Source organism: Hipposideros armiger, unplaced genomic scaffold, assembly GCF_001890085.2.
Source record: "Hipposideros armiger isolate ML-2016 unplaced genomic scaffold, ASM189008v1 scaffold_536, whole genome shotgun sequence".
NCBI classification, from domain to species: domain Eukaryota; kingdom Metazoa; phylum Chordata; class Mammalia; order Chiroptera; family Hipposideridae; genus Hipposideros; species Hipposideros armiger.
Window position 1 is genome coordinate 1,048,449 of NW_017731886.1, and position 24,592 is coordinate 1,073,040.

At 36.0% G+C, this 24,592-nt stretch overlaps 1 pseudogene; it reads left to right on the forward strand.

Moving 5' to 3' along the window:
* Positions 1–23,754: 23,754 nt before the first annotated feature.
* LOC109396702 (60S ribosomal protein L19 pseudogene) lies at positions 23,755–24,350 on the forward strand (annotated as a pseudogene).
* The last annotated feature ends 242 nt before the right edge of the window (positions 24,351–24,592 follow it).

Sequence of the window (24,592 nt, forward strand, 5' to 3'; positions counted from 1 at the left end):
CTGGAAAATTAAAAGAGAAATTTTTCATGTATTTTGAGCGTGGCCTCATGGCTAGCATACCAAGTTCCCATTAGGAAGGCTGCAAGGCTGATCCAGGGTACTGGGTTTTTGTAAGTCTCGTTACTCAAGATTCACAATTCAAATTTATTTTTCTGGTCCTGAAGAGAGGCCAGTTTCCAGAGCTTTCCTTCTGATTATAGCAATGCCAAATTTGAGTGAAGTAATATCTATAAATAAACACACAAACAGCCTCTTATAAAATAGATTAAAATGCCTTTTTATCTGCTATTTTATTTCCTTTGTATCTTCCCTTGAGCATCTGATGAGAGAGTGTCTGGGTGATAACGGCACTGAGGAGGGCATAGGACTTAATGACGCCCCCAACTCCCACAGTACTTGATGAAGACAGGGTAGTATCTCACATCTAATTTCACACAAAAACCAGGACTGAACTGTATGCAGCGTGTGTAAGAAACTGAGTTCTGATTTCCTCAAGCTAACTATTTCAATAAAAAAGTCCTTTGTCAATATGCTGGATCCAGAAGAAAAAATAGTTAACATTTTAAACCTGCATTTCAAATTTGATATATAAGATTAATTACAGTTTTCACAGAATTTTTTTAACATTTTCAATTATTTTTAAACAGTGACTATGAATTAATCTTTTCAGGAGATAATATTAACAAGGTTGGCTAATGTAATTTCATGTCTTTTGCGTATTGGTGTTTTTGTTAATTTTTTAAAAAAAGACTGTCCTTTAACCTTTCTTATACCGTCTCCTTCCTAAAATTTGACTTAGGCTTCAGTGAAATTCCTTACAAATCTTACATATAATTTTCAAAGAATGAGTTTATATTGTAGAACACAGAAATTTTTTAGATTTTTTTTTAAAGGTAATATACTGGGGGTTCTTCCACTTTATGGACTAAAGCTTTTATGTAATATGTACAACTTTACTTGTACAATTTCTTTTTCTTTTTTTGTAGTTAGAATATTTCTTTAATTTTTATTTTTTTATTAAAATTTATTGGAGTGACAGTGGTCAACAAAACTACATAGGTTTCAAGTGTACATTTTTATAATATGTTATCTACATATTGCATTATGTGCTCACCACCCAGATTCAGTTCTCCTTCCATCACCATGTATTTGACCCCCTTTTACCCTCTTCTATCATCCCCCCTCCCCTCTTACCCTCTGATAACTACTAAACTGTTTTCTGCGTCTATGAATTTTTGTTTGTTTATTTGTGGTTAGGATATTTAACCTGAGATCTACCTTCTTAACAAAATTTTAAGTACACAATGCAGTATTGTTAACTAGAGACACAATGTCTAGAACGTATTCATCTTGTGTTCCTGAACTTTTATACTCATGACAGCAACCCTCTATTTCCCCCTTGCCCCAAGACCTTGGAAACAGCTATCTACTCTCTACTTCTATGAGTTTAACTGTGTAAGTGGAATCATGCAGTATTTGTCCTTCTGTGTCTGGCTTATTTCATTAGCATAATGCCATCAAGGTTCATCCATGCTGTTGTGTTATTTAGGATTTCCTTCTTTTTTAAGGCTGAAAATACTGCAGTGTGTGTGTGTGTGTTTCTCACAGTTTCTTTATCCATTCACACAATGATAGACATTTAGGTTTTTTCCATATCTTGGCTATTGTGAATAATGCTGCAGTGAACACAGGGGTGCAGATATCTCTTGGATATCACTATTCTAGTTATTTTGGATGTATACTCAAAAATGGGATTGCTGGATCACATGGTAGTTGTATTTTTAATTTTTTTGAGAAATTGCCATACTATTTGCCATAGTGGCTGTACCAATTTATATTCCCAGCAATAGTACATGAGGATTTCAATTTCTCCACATCCTTGCCAACATTTATCCTTTTATTTAAATAGTCATATTAACAGGTTTGAGGTAACATCTCATTGTGATTTTTTTCAGCATTTTTTATAATACAAGGTCTGATCAAAAGATATGGTGAATGTTTGAATAAAAGAAAAATTATTACAGTAAAATTCACATTGCCATTAATCCCCCTCAGGATACTCCCTCTCTTTGTGAACACACTTATCCCATCGTTCTTGCCACTTTCTGAAGCAGTTCTGGAAGTCCGCTTTCATGAGATCTTTAGCTGCACTGTCGTGGCTGCCTCGATGTCCTGAATCAATTGAAAACATTGACCTTTCATGGTCATGTTGACTTTGGGGAAGAGCCAGGAGTCTCACGGTGCCAGATCCGGTGAATAAGGTGGATGAGGACACACCATGATGTTTTTATTTGACAGAAATAGCTGTAGAAGCGATGTTTGACATGGAGCGTTGTCATGATGGAGGATAAAGTAAAGACACTGCTTCAGAAAGTGGCAAAAGCAATGGAATAACTGTGTTTGGAGTGAGGGGGATTATTTTGAGGGTGATTAATGGCAATGTGTCTTTTACTGTAATAAACTTTTTTTTTAGATTTTTTTTTTAATTGGAGAATTGGGGGATGGGAACAGCGCTGGGGAATTGGGGGGAGGGGAACAGACTAGTTGCTGTCCTCTTGTTCTTCAGTCTAGTTGTGGAGGACGTCGCTTCACTAGCCCAAGTTGGCACCATAATTGCGCTCTTCCTAGGTGAGGCAGATCAGTCGCCTGCTTCTGGACAGCTGCTCACTGCGGCGGCTGGCTGCTCACTCTGGCTGCTGGCTACGCACGGTAGCTGCTGGCTACACACGGTAGCCCATGGCAACCCACTGCAGCAGGGGCTGCAGCCTATGCTGCCACCGGAGACTCATGGCAGCCCAGCTCCAGGTTGAGCTGTTGTTCAGCATCTTAGCTGTGGAGGGTAGTGTCACTGGCCCTCATATGTGGGATCCAAACCGGGGCCCTCTGGCATCCCAAGCCAGCTCTTAACCAATGCGCCACTGGGCTGGCCCTGTAATAAGCTTTTTAAATTTAAACATTCACTGTATTTTTTGATTACATCTTGTACATGTTAGCCAATTGTGTGTCTTCTTTGGAGAAATATCTATGCCATTGCCCAGTTTCAATGAAGCTATTTGATTTTTGCTGTTGAGTTGTAGGAGTTCCTTATACATTTTGGATAGTAATATCTTATAAGATGTATGGTTTGGAAATATTTTCTTCTACTCTGTAGGTTGCCCTTTTATTCTGTTGATTGTTTTGCAATGCAGAAGCTATTTAGTTTGATACAGCCCCCCTTGTCTATTTTTTGCTTTTGTTGCCTGTGCTTTTGGTGTTGTATCTAAAAAACAAATCATTGCCAAGTCCAATGTCATGAAGCTTTTCCTGTTTTTTCCTAAAACTTAAAATTTCAGGTCCTATGCTTAAATCTTTAATTTTGGGTTGACTTTTGTGTATCATATAAGACAAGGGTCTAATTTTATTCTTTTGCATGTGGATATTGAGTTTTCTTAACAGCAATTGTTGAAAAGACTGTCCTTTCCTCATTGTGTATTCTTGGTACCCTTGTCGAGGATCATTTCACAGTATATACGCACATTGTTTTCTGGGCACTCTATTCTGTTCCATTGTTTTATTTGCCTGCCCCATCCTATACTGTTACAATTCATGTAGCTTTATTGTTTTATTTTACTACTGTACTAACCATGTAGCTGTCATTCACAAAAATGTCAAAATTGTTCAAAAGGAATAACTGAACCACAAATGAACTGATGACAGTGGTGCTCCAAATACTACAACTCAGAATAACAGTTATCGTGAAAATGATGAGCACAGTCCATTGCAGATACAGATGTGAGTCCTTTTGTTGGGGATTCATATGCAGTGTGAGATTTCTGGTACATTATTTTTGCAAGTACAACCCAAAAGGGGGCAACTAATAAAATGATACATTCTTGGATTTAGGTTTTAATAGCTGGCATTCTTCTTGTTCTAAGTCCTAAAGACATTGGCTGTATAAAATATTGTTAAAAAAGAGTCTTATGAGCCATTAAAACTTGGCATCAGAGAAAGCATAGTGAATTTTCTGGTAAACACATTAAGTTGTCTTCTAGAACAAATACAAAATATTGCTTTCCTGTTTTAGACCTAAGCTGTTCTTCAAAGTTTCACTCTGTGTAAACACAGTTATAAGTTATACTATTTTCAAGAAGATTGTAAATATAGTAGTCACTAGTAAACAAAGTGACAAACATTTTGTTCAGAGACAAAGCAGGATAAGCTTCCAGTTAATAAGATAGTATATATTTATATATTTATCACATGTCTCCTAGTTACATATTTCACAATTTAATTGTTCAAAATTGGTAATGTACAGAATGTGATTTTGTTCCTGGCATATGAAGAAAAAGAATGTGTGATTCTGCTAAGTGCTCTTTTCATGATAGAAGAAAAAAAGTGTAATAGGACTTGAAAAAGTTACTTTTGGGATTAGAATTGATGAAGTCCAACTACATCCAACTAAGAAAATATATTGCTACAAAAATTAAGTTGCCAAATAATACTTTTTTTTGGTTTTTTTTCTTTTATTCATGAATGTAGTCACCAGGTATGAGGGCTATAGCTTATTTTGGGAAATGTATTTCTAGTCCACCAACCTAAAACACAATCATGATCAGCCTTGGTAATTCAAATGCCTAAATTCCCTTTCCTCACGAACTTCCATTATTTCTCCACTGCTACAAAGTAGAGAAAATGCGGTGATAAACACAATGCATGAACACTATTTGCAGGCCAATGTGGATTCACCCAGGGATAAAAGTACTATGAGTCTTTTCTTTCACCGTACCTTGTATTTTAGAGTCTGCATGACAGATCGGGCCAGAAGACCATTGATAAGGTATGCAGTCAGGTGAAAATGGGGCTAGATGCCAGATAGGACAAAATGAGTATCATTTACACTTTGTCTCTTGCTGATGATTTATTTGGGACACAAATGATGAAATTTGGGTGTATGATTAAATTGCAGTCCTCATGAGGATGGCTGTTCAATATGTTTGTGGAGGAATAAGAAGTGAGAACATAGCTACTTTCCCATCTAGAGGAACATGGCCAAGGGCAAGATGTTCACATGAGTTTATGAAGTGACAGATGATGTCTGATTTGTCTGACCTCAGTCTTATTAGCCTTAACCACTATGCACTGGAGTAACAGCAATAAAACATACACAAAAAGGAGCATAGAATGATTGTCATCTGACCAGGAACACCAGAATTTAATTTTGGAGGAAAAAAGACGTTTAAAAATTTTAAAGTGTTTTAAAATTTTGGGAAAGTTGCAGAATAAGGTCTGCACCCTGCCTGTTAGTTGTGATAAAAAATAAATACTAAGCCAAGAAGAGCCTGTTTTCAAATTATACTACAGGAACAAAAAACGATTATATCAAGATTTCCATTCCTATCTATCACTTATATTCCTTTAATAGAGCTTGTGTAACTATGGAGATATTATATGTTACCTTGACATTTTCTGAATTGTTGGTGAGTTTTTTTCAATTGAATAGGAAAATAATATGCAGCATTATGGTGATCTGATGGGATAGTAATATTTAAATTACAACATTCTTTCAGGCAATGATAAAAATATTTTTGATTTTTTCCTTTTATTACTAAATAAACACTTTTTTGCAATACTTAGGAATTAGAATTTACTTTCTTAGGTATAAAATGAGGAAGCTACATTCCATAAGAGACTCTCAATCAAAACTGTACATCCCAACCCTCCCTGAGTCGCACCCTGAAAATCCTGATTTGGTAGCTTTAGGTTAGGGCCCAGGCTGTTGTACACAGAAAAAATTTCACTAAGGTCTGTTTTTAATTATGAATCACTAGAGAGAATTAGTGTCAAATTTTGTCATAGTATTTTGTATTGATTTTAATACTAAATAAATTTAGTATTATTTTGTATTTAGTACTATTTTGTTATAATACTCTCATTTTCAGAAGAGAGATAGTTCTATAACTTCTCATCTTTTTCTGGTGGTAACATTATCTTCAAACCTATTCTTTCTGTCCCTATTTATCCTAAAATTTTTCATCTATTTACCTAAACCTTATACTTTTATTTAAATTTCATATTTATAGCATATGCGTATATTAATAGAGCTTTTTAATAAGTATGTGTATATATACATAATACATATTCATATATGTATAAAACACACATATAAATACACGCATACAGTTATACAAGAAACCTTGCTTCGGTCATCCATATTATTATGCTATTTATCCTTTGTTCTTTAAGAAGAAAATGGTGAAAGGAAATGCTTATATTATGCTAAGGCTGCTGAGGAATATATCAAAGTATTTGAAGACACTAATCGGAAAAAACACAATCTTTCACGCACACATTCAAAACTGAAAATGTTATCTATGTCTAGGCTTAAATAGTGTGAACTTGAAATATGCCATCTTTATTGACATTATTATTGAAATACTTCTCAACTACCACACTTAATACAGTTATTTTTAATTTTAGGAATGTATTGTAAAAGTCTTCTTTCATTATTACTTTTTAATATTTGTTCTATTATTGATGTGCTCTTTGAGTTAGGCACCATGATATATGTCCCCAAATAATCTAGAGTTCTAATCATATTTCATAAGCATACTACTTGACTTCTATAATTTACTGCTGGTAGCTTGGTTATTTACCCATAAATTTAAATGTATAAATCACTCATTTTAGTGTTGTAGTAAAGCAGCTTAATAATGGCATAATCAGGTATTTTCCATACAAAGCACTCATGATCCTGAAGAATAGTCTACATTTTTCAACTTCTTCCTTGTGTATGCTCATTTTGTATTTTCAAACAACTCTCTCTTACACCACTGTTTCTCCAAGAATCTCTTAATTGCAGGTCTTGTAAAGCAGGAGGCTACAGTGCAATTTTATCAGACATCTTAATGACACCACAATCACTAATAATGTCTCTCATATTCCTCTTGGAATTCTAGAAGAAGAGGGAGAGAAGTTGGAATAATCTAAACCATCTCATTTTTATATCATTAAACAAGTCCAGTCTCCACAAAATCTTGGATGATAATGTGACATTAAGAGAAAAAGACAATTATGTGCTATTTATCAGATATAAAAATAACTTGAATTTATATTACATCTTTGTGATAAGATGTAGACTTTCTATTTAAAGGTATATCTGGCAGTTTCAAAGGATGAATAAAATGATACATTTTAAAATATTGAAAAGCTTAATTCATTTTGCTGAAATAATCTGATATAATATTTTAGGTTGATAACCTTTTATTTGATCATGAATGGAACTAGTTTTTATCTCATCTTAACCTCACCTCCCTCAGAATTCTGTTCAAGCATGGTCAGATATCATTAGGCATGTCTAGCTCATTTATGCTCTCTACCTTGTTTAAATGATTAATTTTAGAAATACTGTCAGTGAAAGAACGCTTCAAGCCTGATGACTCGTTTTTCAGTGATTGGCGATGCTAGAAATGTTGATATTTTTATTCACTGTTTCACCTCTTCATGCATCACTGAGGTTGTTTGAGTTACATAAATCCTCATCATTGGTAGTTGAAACACTTTGAAGTCAATGAAGTGTTTCCATATCTCTTTTCCATTCTCTAACTATTAATACAGCTTTGTTTTCTAATGGGCTCAAAATGGTGTGTGTCTGACCATGTCTAAGAAGCGTTTTTTGCCATCTTGTGTTTTTACCTTAGCGAATGGATGGGTGAAAAGATTCCATTCTGACTGTGTGGGTTTGAATCCTGGCTCTCCCAGTTCCTTACTCTGTGTTGTTGAACAAGCATTTCCACCTCATTGTTCCTTAATTTGGAATAAGGGAACAGTAGTGATACTAATATTAAAGGAGGAATGTGACGATTAAATGAATTATTTTGTGCAGAGATATTAGAAGAGTGCCTGGCATAGCTCTCAATGGCATGTGCTATTAAAATGGTTTGCCAAAAAAACCCCCAAAACAAACAAACAAACAAACAAACAAACAAACAAACAAACAAACAAAAAACAAGCTATTTCCTTATTCAGCTTTTATGAAGTACTTGTTATAATTAATTGGCTAGTACTTGGGAATACAACTGAAATGCAACACAGGCCTTTGCGGTATTAATATTTATTTAAAGTCTATTGGGAGGACAAACACCAGACAGTAATCTACCATTTGGTAAGTAAGTCTAATGGGAGAAGTGTAAGGTGCTAATTGAGTCATTATCCCCAATATGAGCATTAAGCGAGGGTTTCCTGAAGGAAATGGGGCAGATTGGAAACTCCTTGATACTTTTGTTCCAAATGATCCAGTGATAATATTTTGGAATAATTTTAATATAAATTAACTCAATAAAATCCTTCATGACACTTTTTGGGTGGTGACGATCATCCAGATTCCTGGAAAATGTGTTTTTTATTCTTATGCTATCGGACCAAATCACCCCCTAGCCATTATTGTTATCTATCAACACCTGGGCACTCTCCAATTTCTTGAAGATTATGACTTCTAATGTACTTTCTATATCTAACTCTATTTCTGTTACATCTTATTGATTTTAATATTCCCCTATTATGTATCCTGGCCTCTCAGTCCCTATACATCCTCTGCTTCAAGGATCTTGTCCTTCTCCATCCCCCAGCCACTAACTTCCTTGATCAAAATATAGGCCTTGCCATGACCAGTGCAACCCCTAAATTGGCTCATTGTAAAACTGCTTTAAGCAACAAACAATAATGACATCAAAGGCTCTGAGGGTGAGAAATAGGTGTCCTTTAGGTGGATGCTTCTGACTGGAAGTGTCTCACAAAGCTGCAAACAAGGCATTGGTCAGGCAGGGCTTGAGCCTTCTGAGGCTTCAGTGAGGAAGGGTCTATTTCTAAACTCATTCCATTTTTAGCAGGCCTCAGGCCCTGGCCGGATGTCGGTAAGAGACACCACTGGTTCCTTGCCCTGTGGACCCTCCAAGTTCAGCTCATAGCATGGCAGCTTGTTTCTCCCAGAATGAGGACTGAGAGAGAAATTAAAATCACGGTTTTCTTGTAACCTCATTTTAGAGTGATGCCTTGGCTCTTTTGCCATGTTCTCTTTATTAAAAGCGAGTCACTAGACCCAACTCATGTTTAGAAGAATGAATACCAGGAAGCATATTTGGTGAATACCTTAGAGGCTGTCTCCCACACCTTTCCTTCTCTCCTCCATTTCTAGAACTTTTTTTTTTTCAGTCCTCACTCTCATTTGATGACCATTATTTCTATTTTATGAAAAATTAGAGACAAAAATAGAAGATCTCTGGAGGCTGCCACCACATTATCCGTTACTATGGATGTTATCTTTCCACACCTAACCTAAGGCCAACCACCCTACTTGTGCTCCTGAGTCCAAGCCATCTTGTATACATTAGAATATTGCTCCAAAAACTCCCTTCTTTTTTATGCATCATCAAATTTTCTTTCTCGATTGGATCATTCACATCATCATGTAATTTCTCACATTGTCAAAGCTCTCTCTTGATTTCACATCCCCTTAGAGCCACTGTCCCAATTCTGTGCTTGCATATTTGAAAAACATTATTTGATAAAATGTTTGTATTCATAATCCCAATTCCTCTCTTCCTGTACCTTCTACAAAAATTGTATTGCACTAGTAATTTTCCCTTTTTTTCAGTGGTATTCTTAACAGCAGAAATTATGTTGCTATAATCCTTTATACAGGATAGAGAAAGCAGATGGATATGGTCATAGTAAACAATTTCAAAATAAATAGCCGAGAGACCAGAGGTGTATAATTTTTCTTCAGTGTGTATGGCTTCTGTTCAATAGTAAGTTCAGTTCCTAAACTGGAACATTTTCACTTCACTAGTGACAGATTATTCCTTGAGTAGTAATTAACCCTGACCACTGGTAAATACAATTTTTGTGTTTCATGATGTAATGACAATTTTCTTTTTGAAAATTTTCTTATTCTCTTCTAAAAGAGATTTTAAATTTCCATCTGAAATTATTTGTGAAAAAGTCAGACCCCTTTCCACGCTGGAGTGATGAATGTGTTCATTCTTAATAAAACTCTTGTCCATGGTGCTGCTGAATCATATATACATAAAACACACACATCCTGCCTTTTCTCATGTTGCATTTACAAGGGTTTGCATTGAAAGTTATTTGAGGCTGGAGTTGGTCTGCTATGTGTTAAAGATGTTCAGATGGTTTCAGCCCTCAGAGGACCAAAGCAGTTTTCTGTGGGTCAGATTGATGCTATTTAGTCAATATGCATGACCTCCTGAAATTTATAGGCCCCAAATGACCTTATAAATTGTCATTTAAATAAAGTTTCAAGGCAACAAAGGCAATTCCCATCACTGTCCTAGCTATTAAATCTGGATATTCACAATAGAGTTTCAGTTTATTACGCACTGTCAAAGCACAGTGTTCTTATTGTTTACTTTGCCAAAAATTATTTCTAAAAGGAACAATACACACCTGAGACAGTGAAATGGACAACTGAAAAGAGATGTTATTAACTCATCATTTTCAATGATCCTCATTTTATGGCATTCTTCCATGCCAAATAATATCTCTCTAGAATTCTGTTTTCTCATTGCAGTATCTTCAGTCTTGACCCATATGCTATGGTTCATGTTGCAGAGCTGCTCAAGCCTGCTGAGATTTCCGTACTAAGAATTAAACCTTTTTTTTTTTTTTTAAAGATTTCATTGGGGAATTGGGGGAAAGAAACAGCGTTGGGGAATCAGGGAAGGGGAACAGACAAGTTGCTTCTCCTTTTGTTCTTCAGTCTAGTTGTGGAGGACGTTGCTTCACTGGCCCATGTTGGTGTTATCATTGCCCTCTTCCCGGGTGAGGCAGTCACTCGCCGGCCACTGGACGGCTGCTCACAGAGGCTCATGGCAGCTCACAAAAGCACACACCAGCTGCCAACCAGCCCCACTGCAGAATATGCTGTCGCCGGAGACTCATGGCAGCCCAGCTCCAGGTTGAGCTGTTGTTCAGCATCTTAGCTGTAAAGGGTGCAGAGTCACTGGCCCTCATGTGGGATCCAAACTGGGGCCCTGCTGCTCATAGCTGGCGTCCCAAGCCAACTCCTAACCAATGAACCACTCAGATCATTTTTAAAAGCCCAGGAGGATCTGTTCTCCACTGAGAGATATATACACTTAAATCAGAAATGTGCAAAAATATGGAAATAGATGTAAAAAACTAAAACAAGCAGTAAAAAAGCATATGGACCTCTGAGGACTAGTAATGTTGCCTGCATCTTGAAGGAATACCCTTTGTATTGGTGGAGTTTCCCAATACATGAGGATTTGTTTGCTGTACAATGATACCAGATAAGTGCACTTGTCTTGTTGCTTTTTGTGAATATTCATTTGCTCAGACATACCTTCTAAATTCAATTGCTGTGTCATAGCCATGACTTGATGACTAACCAGTTGCTTTCAGTATTTGCCAATGGAAATAATAATACAATGGCAACAGATAAGGGCTAAGATAGAATGAGGTTAAAATCTCATGTAGTTAGTACTCTGGTTAATATTCTAACTTAGCATTCAAGTGAATTGAACTTGGCAGCATTAGTTGGAGTCCTTTTAAGTAAAGGTAGTTTTTTTTTTTCCTTTTGGTATTATTAAAGCAATAATGCATTCCATAATTTTGATGGTCAGAAATTAATTACCTATACAATCTTTAACCTATGAGTTGTTTCTTGATAGTGTTAGGTTGAAAAATATTAACTTAAAAAGCATTTATTAATTTTTTGTGTGTGCAGCACCATGGGACATATGCAAATAATTTAGTTATAATTACGAAATCTTTCCTCAAAATGCTACAGACTTGAAAGGGGGACAAGAAATGTAATTAGATTTTTTTCTTTTATTATATAAGGCAGGAAGTGATGTGCCATAGAAAATAAAGGAAAGATTATTTCCTAAAGTGGTGCTCAGTGCACGTTCTATAGAGAAGAGTAGGGCATTTTGAGTGGGCCTTCGAATATAAGATTTGTTTTGAACACATGGCTAAGAGGATGGGGAGATGTGGAAGGACAGTCCAGATGTAGAAAAATATCAGAAAAAAGCATGGAATATACTAAGATGTGAAGAAGGTATGCCACACAATTTCTTTGGTTAGATTGTAAAGTGAGAAGAAATGATTAGTACAAGGTATTTTTGAAAAGATGAGGTGAAGCCACCTTTGGTCAGGTCCTGAATGCTAAACCTAAGAGCTTGGACTCTGCTCTTTAAGCAGTGGGCCTTTGCCATTTTTTCACTCCTGAACCCTTCCTTGCCTTTCCCAGCTTCCTGAGGCAGCTCACTTAGTGGGCTGACCCCTCATTCAGACCCCACCCTGCTCAGAGCAGGAGGTGTATCATGGCTCTCTGTATCATCTTCCATAGGCCTTGAAATCCTATTGTGTTGCCAAAAAGATCTAGCGTCTGACATGGTGCACATGTTCTGGGTCTCGTGGAGCCTTGCAGTTGTAGCAATCCTTCTGTTTCCATCTTGGTCCTATGAAGCTGAAAACTTAGAGGTGGAACACAGCCTTAAACCTCATACAAAGTCTTTTCATTTATCTGGACTGAATAGCTCACTTTCCAGTCAACAGTGACACTCTTTTCTGGATCGCAGTGTACTTTGCTGATATCCTTAAACTCCCCGGAATGCTGGTAAGTCCCCTCCTTTGGAAGGGTGGGCTCTTGCACCCTGAACCTTGAGTAAAAGGCAAAAATGACTAGAAATCTGACTCTGCCTGTTCACATAATTCTGCTCTTCAGTCAGTTATTGTCCCCTCCCCACCCCAGCCTCTCACAACATCTGCGTAAACCTTATGTGAGATTGCTACATTGGCATTCTGCCTGGGACTTCGCAGGTAACTACCCTGTGGGCCGCTTCTGGAACTGCCTTTCCCAGGTCTTGTTTTTGCTTTTTTCCTAGGATTCTGTGGCCTGAGCATGCATTATGCTAACGGGGGTGGGTACAGCTAATTCATAGATCTGAATGTGATTGTACCATGGTATCTAATGATTTTAAGTAAGTTTTTTTAAAAGATTACTATTGACAAATTTTAAGTGTAAGAGCTACAAAAATATATATGTATAAATAAGCAAAGGACACATACTTACAAATCTGAGAAAAGGAGATAGTTCTGGGCCAGGAGTAGCACCTGAAAATTTTCAGCTACAGCAAATCATACATAGTCTACTAGGATTTATCTTTCCCATTAAGAAATCATTTTTTGTATAATAGCGAGTGTGAAAGAATTATGAGGAAGGTAGTTCAGCAGTTTTTATATCAAGCATAATTTACTTGTGTGACAGGTTTCCTGACATATGTGAGTCTCTTGTTTGTATCTCTCTTGAGTTTTAATTATTTAGAATTTTCTACAGTGAATTCACATAACACTATTGTTTTTTAACAAGTAGGAATGTTGCGATTCATGGCAATGATCATTCTTCATATGCTTCTTGAGAAATTTCTGTAGAAATGATCAGTCTGGGTAAAAAATTCATATAAAAATTACCTTTAAATGAGACTCATTCATAAGATATTAAAATCCTCTACATATTCTTTTATCTTTTTTTTAATCTAAGATTCTTAACAGGAATCTTCATATTATCAGATTATTTTCTGTCTTTAGCGTTCCTCCAAATATAAGTAATTGCTTCTCACGAAGTCTCCTGAATAAATAAGGAGAACACACATAGAATTTACATTGCTTTAGACAATAGGTTAGGCTCTGGGGGAAAAATACTTGATGCTTTGTCATATCGCCTTTTGTTCTGTCAGATAGTCTTTATTACCTCCTCCAGTAAAATAAACTATTCCAGTGCCCCTTCACTGGAGAAGAGTGTCAGCTCTATCCAATTCCAAGTGACTGAAATTCCTCATTATGAATAAGCCTGTAGTAAAGCACTGGAAAAATAATTCATTTTGTCTAGACAATTTTAGAGCATTTGTTTTATGTATCCATGTACATTGCAATGTATAGTCAACCATTGTCATTGTAGGGAAATTGCTTTCTTACTACCACAGTAGCTACATATGGGAATTGGTAATAGTCGTGTGAATATAGCCTTATGATGAGAATCTACCAAACAGACCCATAAAATTTGGGGCGCATGAAAATCATAGTAGCTCCCGATTGAGTCATAAGTCAATGGCAATCTTTTAAAAAGTATTAATTATATAATAGACTCATAAACAAAAACTACAGGTTATTTTCTGGACATGAAACCATTTTATAAATCAGTGTCATATAACAGTCGTAAAGCTATTGTTTAATTTAAAGATGACACCGTTTTGTTTGTGTTATAGATTGAATGTGATGCCCTACCCCCAAATCCTAATGCCCAATGTGATAGTATTTGAAGAGATGATTAGGTTATGAGGGTGGACCCCTCATGAATGGGATTAATGTCCTTATAAGAGTTACCCCGAAGAGCTCCCTTGGCCCTCCTGCCATGTGAGGACACAGTTAGGAAATGGTTATCTATGATCAAGGAAGCCAGCCTGCAGCAGACACTGAATCTATTGGAGCCTTGGTCTGACTTTCCCAGTCTCTAGACCTGGGAGAAATAAATCTCTTTTGTTAATAAACCACCCAGTCTATGGTAGTTTGTTAAAGCAGCACAAGTGGACTAAGACAGTTGTGATGTCTGTCATTCATCGTCTTTTTAAAAAAATCAAAGTTCAAGATAAAAATTTGCTAATTATGCTTTTAATATGATTGCTATAGTTATCCAGCCACTATAATTTAGAACCCATAGAGGATTTTTTTGGCATAATTTATTTGTACGGGCTAGCCTCAGAAGACAAATTTCAATATTTATTTTGATCACTAATCTAATGCAATATTGTCACGGGGGCATTTCAGCTTTTTGCATAAAATAAACAATATTTGTCTGAGTGCTTAACATTTTTAATTTCTATGAATATAACAATATGTGTAGTAAAAATTTTTAGCAGAACAAATAAAAATGAGTCCATCTCATTATCAAGACATCCATCCCACTCCTCAGAAGTAATTTTGTGTATTCTTCCAGGATTTTTTCAGGCATGTACACAAACATATGCATAACTCTTATTTTATACCAGTGGGATAATACATGCAAACTGTTTTGTCATTTGCTTTATATCTTGGAGAGTTTTCCAGGTTATCATAACAAATCTACTTTGTTCTTTTACCAGATGTATATAGTCCTCCTTTCTATGGATGTTCATATTTTATTTTATCAATTGACTATTGAGAAACATTATTTACAGGCCTTCCCCTCCCCCCCATACCAACAATGCTGTAAAAACAATCTTGTACACATATATCTGATCTATGCCCGAATATATTTGTAGGGTAAATATCTCATAGTAAAATTACTGAGTCAAAGAGTTTGCATATTTTATATTTGGGTAAATTCCTTTTCAGAGGCATTGTACCAATTAATAGTCTTACCAATAGTATATGGAAATACACTTTTCTTTATATCCTTGATAATACCGCACACCCTCAACCTCCTTCATTTATTCAAAAATTTTTAATACTACCATTCTTTTCCTGCTTAATTTTCTTTCATACCACTTATTACCATCTGACATATGCTCACTTATTTATTTATCTCTACTCTTTGAGAAACAACATGGAGCAGAAGATTTTGTCTAATTTGTTCACTGCTATATCCCCTATGTTTAAAAATGTACTTGGAACATATTGTGTGCTCCATATGTATTTACACAATGAATGAATGAATGAATGAATGAATGAATGAATTATGAGCTGTCTCTAGGACTTAAATCACATATAAGATGACACTTTGCTGAAATAAATGTATTAGAGCTTTTTTTAGTAATTGAGATTTGTGCCTTCTTAGAAGGTAACTTTTTTGGCTTCAGAATATCTGTTTACAACTTCATTTTTTTCTTCTAGTACTTTCACATTATTTCACAATAATACTTTTATTTTAATGTTTAATTTTTTTAAAATAAGAATTGAGGTAGAGACCCAGCTTTATTTTCCCTCAGAGTACTCTGTCATCATTTTTTAAATCTATTTTTTTCTTTATTATATACTAAACTCTATATGTCCTGGGTCTATTAGGGCTTTCTGTTTTGGTCCATTGATCTGCCGATCAGGTCTGGTGCCATGCTGCATCATTCTACTTACTTTAGCTCAATGATACATTTTATTACTAATTAAGGCTGGTTCATCCTAAATGGCATACTTTCTTTAGGTCCTTTTTGACTAATTTGTTGATTTCTTTTTAGATTGTCAAATTGCTTGTCATGTTTTGAAAAAAACAGTTTGACCAGGCTTATAATTTGTGGGAAAATATTTGGGAAATTCAATTATGATAGTACACCATTGAGTGTATCTATTCAAGAAAACTTTCCATTTATTCAAGTATTTTTAAAATTCTGTTTTAAAATTTTCACACATTTTTCTTAATTTTATTATAGATATTTAATGTTGCTTTTGTATATAAAATTTGTTATCACTATATTTTCTAATAGATGCTTTTTGTGTATTGTCCTCCTACCTAAGTCTTCCAGTTTCTCAGCTGATTCTTTCAGACCATGTAGAAAATCATCTCATCTGAGAATAGTGATAATTTTACCCCCTCTGCAGTTATTGTATTTCCTTTTAAAAAATATTAGTGTATAGAAATACTTTAAAAAACTGGACTAGTCTTTTCCACATAGAGTTTCTCTGGTATGAAGGTCAGATTAACGGTGACTGTAATCCACATCCAAATTCTATAAGTTTAATTTGAAACTGGGAAAAATTTCAATAATCCATTCTGTATTCATGATTTATTTTTACAGAAAAAATTGTCATTACAGAAGAAAGAAGGCAAAAAACATTTCTGCATGTAGCACTTAGTTGTAGCATCCTTTCTCAAACAGTAAGCTCATTTACAGTAGGTTCACACAGGTCATTTAATTGCTCTGCATCTGAATTTTATCATTTTCAAGGCTAGAATATTCAAGTGAAGCTTTGATAAAACATTTGAGGTATAGGTACAAGCTATACAAACTAATGTTATTCAAATTAAAGTTTTTATATTCCATCAATATAAGTTCAAAGGGATAATTGCAGGCCCTTGAGGAGTTAAAATTGCTGGAATTTAGGCCCTTTTACCAACTTAGATTGGGAATACTGCAATGCATATTTTATATTATTTTAGTGATAGATGTAAAACAAGACATGACATTGCAAACAAATGGACCCATTAGTAGATGTAACAAAAAATCTTCTATTTCTTGATCCAATAGCAGGTACTTAGGAAATTTTTTTACTTAAATATAACAAGTAGAACATTACCTCACCCATGCATGAGCTTAGGCATAAAAACATTTCATTTAGAATTGTTTAGATTTATTTGCAATATTGTAGGTATACTGCGGAGTGTGTGTATGTGTGTGTGTGTGTATGTGTAGCAATTCTCTGAAGAGACAGCAAATCCTAATAGTATCTTAAATTTGGAGTCAGAAGCGATTTTTCACATCTAAAATCTGTGTGGCTTTAGATGAGTGACTCAGCTTCCTGAAGCCTCAGTTTTACCATATATAAGCTGCATAATAAAGTCAGTATTCCTCTTCTAGGGTTATTAAGATTAAAAGGGGTGATACTTGCAAAGTTATAGCGTCATGTGTAAAATCTAGTATATTACTTTCAGTAATAGTAGTAGTGCTTATAATTTTCAATTTACATACAGATGGCTTGTCAGTTACAACACGGAAGGAAATGGGCATATTGGCAAGAGAAATCCAGCTTTCTCTTGTCTGAAATGGCAATTCTCGTGGATACTCATTTGTTCTCACACACAGACACACACACAGAGACACAACACACACACTTTAAATCTCCAACAGCGTGGTTAGCAGTAGAATGGGGCTTTATAGTAGAAATAACTTTCTATTGTCGTTGTCAATTGTAATTCCCCTTTGTGCCAATGCAGTAAGAAAGAAAGCTATTACTAATCTCAGTTTTCCGATATGGCTCAGTAATTGCTCAATTTTCACTCAGAAGTTTGTAGCCTAAACTGTACTCAATTTTCTTAGGTTTTCTCATCCCTCTAATATATGCCTCACGGTGATGTTCAGATTCATATGTTGGAAACTGAAAAGACTAAGGGTCAAAGAAATGGACAGAAACCTGCAACTGGGGAATTAATGTGAAATATTAGTGCCCATAAAATACAGAATAAAGGGGGGAGATGTTTAAATGGGGAAGGAGTTTAAGTGAAGAAATAAATGGGTAGAAATTAGATAACAGGCAAAAAGAAAGATAGTGACTTTAGAAGTTTCAAGAAAAGAAGAAAATGAAAGACATGGAAAGAGGTAAAAATAAAAGATGGTAACAGTGAGCCAAGGGAGCAGACACCAGAACACAGCAAAGGAACAGATCCTGGCAGAAGGACATTATTAACTGTTATGGGCCTTCATTGGTTATGTTATAGGTTTGAGATTTTTTTTACTATTTTCATACTATAAACCATGCTTTCATTTCATTTCTTCATATCTCAGTTCAGGCCAGGTGCATCCAGCAGTGACCACAGAGATGGTACAGTGCAATTAAAGCATTGTTAAACGGAATCAGGGAGTTTTGGATGATTGGGATTAGAGTAGATTGAAAAGAAAGTTATTTTGTAATAGTCACTTACCTTTATTTTAGAGCATTTCTTCTGTTCTCATGTCAATGAAGACTACAGTCTGTAGGATATAGAATTCCAAATGTATTTTAGTTAGCTAAAATCAATGTGTAGTGCAGGCATAGGATTTACTAAAATGATGTTGAATGCTAGAAGTCAATTGAATGTTCAGCCAGGTAACCTCAGCACACATAATGGCAGATATTTAGTAAATGTTCAGTACCACGGGACACTGTATCATGTTTATTCTGCCCCCCGAGCACTGACTTTGGATATACGTTGAGTATGTTTGATCCTAAGGTCACTTACTTTTTCTAGTAAGGAACAGTCTTTTAGACAATGACACACTTATATCTGTCCTATAAACAGGTGTCTCTAAAGAACTGACAACATGATGGGTTTTTGAACCAAAGTCTTAACCTTCTCATTTCCTGAAAATCTTAGGTTCAAACTAAAACCTTAGAATAGCTTCTTGCCTTTGCTTTGTTGGTGCTTAATAATTCTATTGGGTGTAATAGGTTTATCATAATAGCTCATGTTCTGACTCATCAGAAGTGTTATCTATAAGTAAAGTGACATAAAGAATAAATAATGCTTCAATAATTAAAATTTCCCCAAGTTTATGAATATATAATTAATAATAGTATTTTGATGTTTTTATCTATTTACATAAAATAAACCCCCGTTTTTGGGTGACTTCTTAGTCCTTGGGTAACTTAGAAGTATTTATTTTTTTCTAGTAGGCTTGGAATGAATATGTGACATTTGCCTCCCAAAATTCTTAAATGTAAATATCAGCTTATAATAAGTAGAACAGTTATTTCTAATTCTTTATCATTTATTTCGATGTTTTTTTTGGTAATTATTTAAAAAGCTTAAATATTTTTTCATGGCTTACTATGTGGTAGAAAACATTGTGTTTTTCTTCATGGATCTGTGTGGATTTTAAAGAAATGAAGGATGGAAAAATTAGAAACAAGTCATAATCTGATGTGTCTCATAGCTTAATCAAGTTTGCTCAATGCAACTTTTAATCAGCATATTTGTTTCAAATGACCATATTCTTCTGAGGGACTAACAAGACAATAGACATGAAAAAGAAACATTTAATAATTAGAAATGAAGTGCTCTGTGAGGACAAGTTTTTGTCTCTGTTTCTGTGCATGCCTGTCTGGTGTGTGGAGTGAGTGCAGCTTTGGTGACAGGTATTAGTGTCAGCCGTCTGCAATGCCATCTTTCAAATACCGCGAGTCTACAGGGACAAGTAAATCTCTAACTGGGTAATTAGAACAACACAGAATTGCCCAACCGCCTCAAGAACGTTTGAGATATTAACATGTTTTTTTATATGCAATTCTCACACAAAATTATAGTGAAAATTTTAAGACAGATGATTATGCAAAGTTTGAGTTCCTCAGAAAGAGAAATTTCCACAAAGCTGCCAGATATTATTGAAGATGGGGAAGGGAAGATGCAGGGTAAACTACAATCTTTGCTTCTTTGTTTTCTTGGGTTTCACCTGTATCCTTTAGAAAATTCTTATGGGATTGTTTGATTTAAAGCACTCTTGGAAATTCAATCTAATGCCAACCATTCATAGTTTCAAAAATTACTGCTAAAATATCTTTAAGTTTAGGAATACTTGCTATATGCCAGACACTGAGCCGTTCTGCATACACTCATTCAATCTCTATGAAAGTGCAACAATATTGACCCCATTTTGTACATTAGAAAACTAGTATAGTGAGGTGAGTGTTTTTGACAAGATCATCCAGCTAGTAAATAATGAGACAGATGTTCTATGTCTAACCCACTCATACATAGTTGTTTAAATTTACTATGCAACTGATAGTTAAATTAAGCCTAATCTTCCAAAACATCTCTTTTATTCTGTCCCACAGCCATTGCTGGTATTGTTATTCATATAATGGCTCTATATGCTTTCTAAAAGTTTAATTTTTGGTAATCATGGAAAACATTGCTTCCGAATATCTAATTGAAACCACTCATTTAGTATCCCGCATAATTTTTTTAATTGTTTTTCATAAGTCATTCAAAATAGAATGTCACATACCGGAACCCATAGTCCCTTTACCTAACAATGTCAAAAAACATAACCAGCTACCTTTTTTCCCCTAGCTTCTTTCTCTTGAACTTTAGCCTGCTAGTAATTGTATTATTTTATGCTGTTAAAAGCCTCCAAGCTTTCTTTTCTAATGTGCCAAGGTCACTTTCACAATTACTTTTCTTTCTCAGTAGGTCACGATTTAGCAAGCACGACTCATATCATATGCAACTAAAGTAATAGGCGACCCAAATCCCCACATGATCTAATGTAAAAATTTGGCTAGCTATTATGCTAAATGTGCCCTTTGACCTGATGAAAATATTTCTAAGATGTTTTGTTCATTGAGAACACTAAATGATATGCATCAAAAATTTCTTAACTAATTGAGAAATGGCTCGAATGATCTTGTCTGTTTGACTGCTACCTACTGGGATACATTTTACAGGTGGTGTAAAAGAAACTTTGGCATCTAAATCTGTAAGGTGGAGCATTTTTAAGCAAGGGATTTTAAGATTAAAGAATAATGTCATTTAAATGAGCTTTGAAAAAGGAGGAACACACAAAACATGATCAAAGATTTAAGCACAAAGAGATTTTTAAGGCAGAGAGATAAAATTCACTTAATTAAACCATGTTATTGAGGGAGATAAAATCTCTAGTCTGAAGCTACATAAAGATAGACTATTATATGACTTTCTTTGTTTAAGCATTAAAGCCTTCATACTACAGATAATGGATGTACTTCTGACTGGTGGTTGGGAGGTAGAGGACTTTGATTTCATGAAGTATATGATTTCATGTAAAACCACTGTACCAAGGATTCATAGGATCATTTCCATCTGGAACTCAATGAGATGCAGAAGACCTAGGTTTTATAGGATGAAGAGTTAGCTTAAATGGTTGCACTGTGTTCTAAATAATGACAGGGGCCATTTAGCTTTAAATAGAGAACTCTGGTCCATGGAAAAAAATGCACCCCTGACCTTGGCTAGCCATCTTACGATGTCTGGTCATGATCACAACTGGGTAAACTTGAGTAAAACACCTATAAAAGCAGAGGCTGCTAGAAGTTCTCATTAGCATTACTAAACGTGGTAGAACTATATGTTTGATTTAATTTTGTATTCAAAAGGGAGCGAACCATTAGAGGCGGAGAGATGGAGAGAAAATACCACAAATCTGTCATGCATATTGATAATAATGAAATAAAGAACGTGTGTGTACATAAAATAAGGATGTAACAGATAACTAAAATTAACAAATAAACTTCAAATCATGTTATGCTCAACTCTTCTTTCAGTGAGTCCTTGTAAAAAAAAATAAAAGGAGTGATGTGGAAGGGGGAGAGGTTATCCGATCCCACCATGCCAAGTGAGGGGGGGCACTAAGGGAGAGATTCTTGGAGACAAAAGATACTCAGTAGCATCTTGTTGCTCTGTCAGAGTGTTGAGCTTTACGTCTATGAAGTGTAGCAAAGTGAGCAATTCCTTTGGAGAGCCCGAATTGTGTACCTGTGATTTTGGAGACAACATGCACATGACAATTGCATATGCAGAGAACTGATGGAGCGCCTGAGATGGCAGGGAGAAAGGGGAGGCTTCGCACATCCCTGTCAAGCTATGTCAGAGTTTCAAGAAAATCACCCACAGAAATTGGGGGTACATTCAGGAAGGGAAGATTGGCAGCCCATTTCCAGGTTGGATATTGGTTTATGAAGCACATTGCTGGTATACTCCGTACTAAGTGGAGCAGGGAGAAAAGGAATGCAAAGTGGTGTCAGGGCAGAGAGAGAATGGCTGTTACAGGTGGAATGTTTTTAGTGGAGGAATCTGAATTGCAGGTTACTATGCAGGCCATTTATTGGAAAGTGTTGAGTCATACCTCTGAAAGATGAGGAAGGAAGCAGGATTTGGCAGAGGGGGAAGATGAACTGCACTGCAAACCAAATGAAAGCCTCATCTCTGGAGCTGGGCCAGATCATCAGAGTTGTTCTGTATTGAGTTGAAGGGACTGAGCCTTTATAGCTCTGCACTGACCAGTCATTGAGCAGGCTGCTCCTGGAAGGAGGTGAGACCTCGGACAATAAAGAATAGGTTGTTGATTTCAGACCTGAGGTCTGGAGGACTTATTATGGTGTCCACCACAACAACTTTTCTTTTGGTTTGGTGGTCCTGAAAGCTCCGGAGGGGTGTATTAGCCAGGGTCCTCCAGAGAAACAGAACAAACAGGGTGGATACACACACACACACACACACACACACACACACACACAACAATGCATATATAAAATAATTTTATACGGATTAATATAATTGATATGCTAATATTTTATATAGTATGTGTTGTAGGTATATATTATGTATATATGTAGTAGGTACATCTTATATTGTATATCATTTATGTAATATATATACCATATATACCATGTTGTCTATCTGTATAAATATAGATATAAAGAGGAAGAGATAGATTGAGATTTATTTTAAAGAATTGGCTTATGCAGCTGTTTAGGATCCATGAGTCCATCACCTGCTGGGGTTGTCCAGCAGGCTGGAAACTCAGGAAGAGTTTCAGTTTGATTCCAAAGGCAGCCTGCTGGCAGAATTCCTCTTCCTCGAGGGTGGTCAGTCTTCATTCTAGTAAGGCTTTCAACTGATTAGATGAGGCCCACCCACATGATAGAGGATAACCTGCTTTACTCAAAATCTGTAGGTTTAAGTGTTAATATCACCCAAAAAACACCTTCACAAAGTATACAGAATAATATTTGACTAAATATCTGGTCACCATTGCCCAGCCAAGTTGATGCATAAAAGTAATCATCACAAGGGGCGTCTAAGTGAATCATGGCACAATTAGTGTAATAACGTGGAACATTTGATCGTAATAGTGTGGAACAGTGATAAGCTTTTAAAATTAGTTGTATTTAATATAAAATTGTCCAACATCACAAGAGTAGCCAACATAAAGCCATATACCTATCTAAAATTAAGCTTCCCATTAATACATATACCCCATCTACTTGTTTCTCTAGAAGATGGAAACAGACTTTCCTTTTGCTTCTGCCATAGCCATGAGTATACTCGGGCTTCAGGAGAGACTTGCTTCCAGTATCCTGTGCTCTGGCAAAAAGGTCTGGCTTGATCTCAATAAGACCAATGAAATCACCAATTGCAACTTCCGCTGGCAGATCAAGATGCTGTTGCAAGCTGGGCTGATCATCTGCAAGTCTGTGACTATCCGTTTCCTCAATGCAGGAAAAATACCTTGCTCTGCTGGAAGGGCAGGTATAATGGTATATGTAAGCAAATGCTTATGCCAACGCCAGAATGCCTGAGAGGGCAACCTGGATGAGGAGGATGAGAATTCTGCTGGTCAGAACACACTGTGAATCTAAGAAGATCGGCCACCTCCTTATTACAGTCTGTACCTGAAGACGAAGGGGAATGTGTTCAAAAACAAGCGGATTCTCTTGAATGCATCCGTACACTGAAGGCAGAAAAAGTCCACAAGAAACGCCTGGCTGACCAGGCTGAGGCCCACAGGTCTCAGACCAAGGAAGCATGGAAGCGCCAGAAGAGGCAGCCCGAGGAGGGGAAAATCATTAAAACCCTGTCCAAGACAGACGAGACCAATAAATCAAAGTCCCCCTGTCTTGTCTGTACGTAATGGCCTCAGCAATTACATAAATCAGTGATTCAATAAAAAACAAGTGTTCATCTGCCTGCCCTTCCCCCTTCTCCCCCCCTCCCAACCTCCCTCCCCAAAACAGAGAATGTGGCATATTTTAACCTCTAGGGGATGTCTGTGATGGTCCATTAGTTGCCTTATAGGTGCTAATACTTTCTCTCCCTGACAGATGCTTAGGCCGTCACTGTGGACTGAATCCAATATGAGAGCAATCGAAAGAG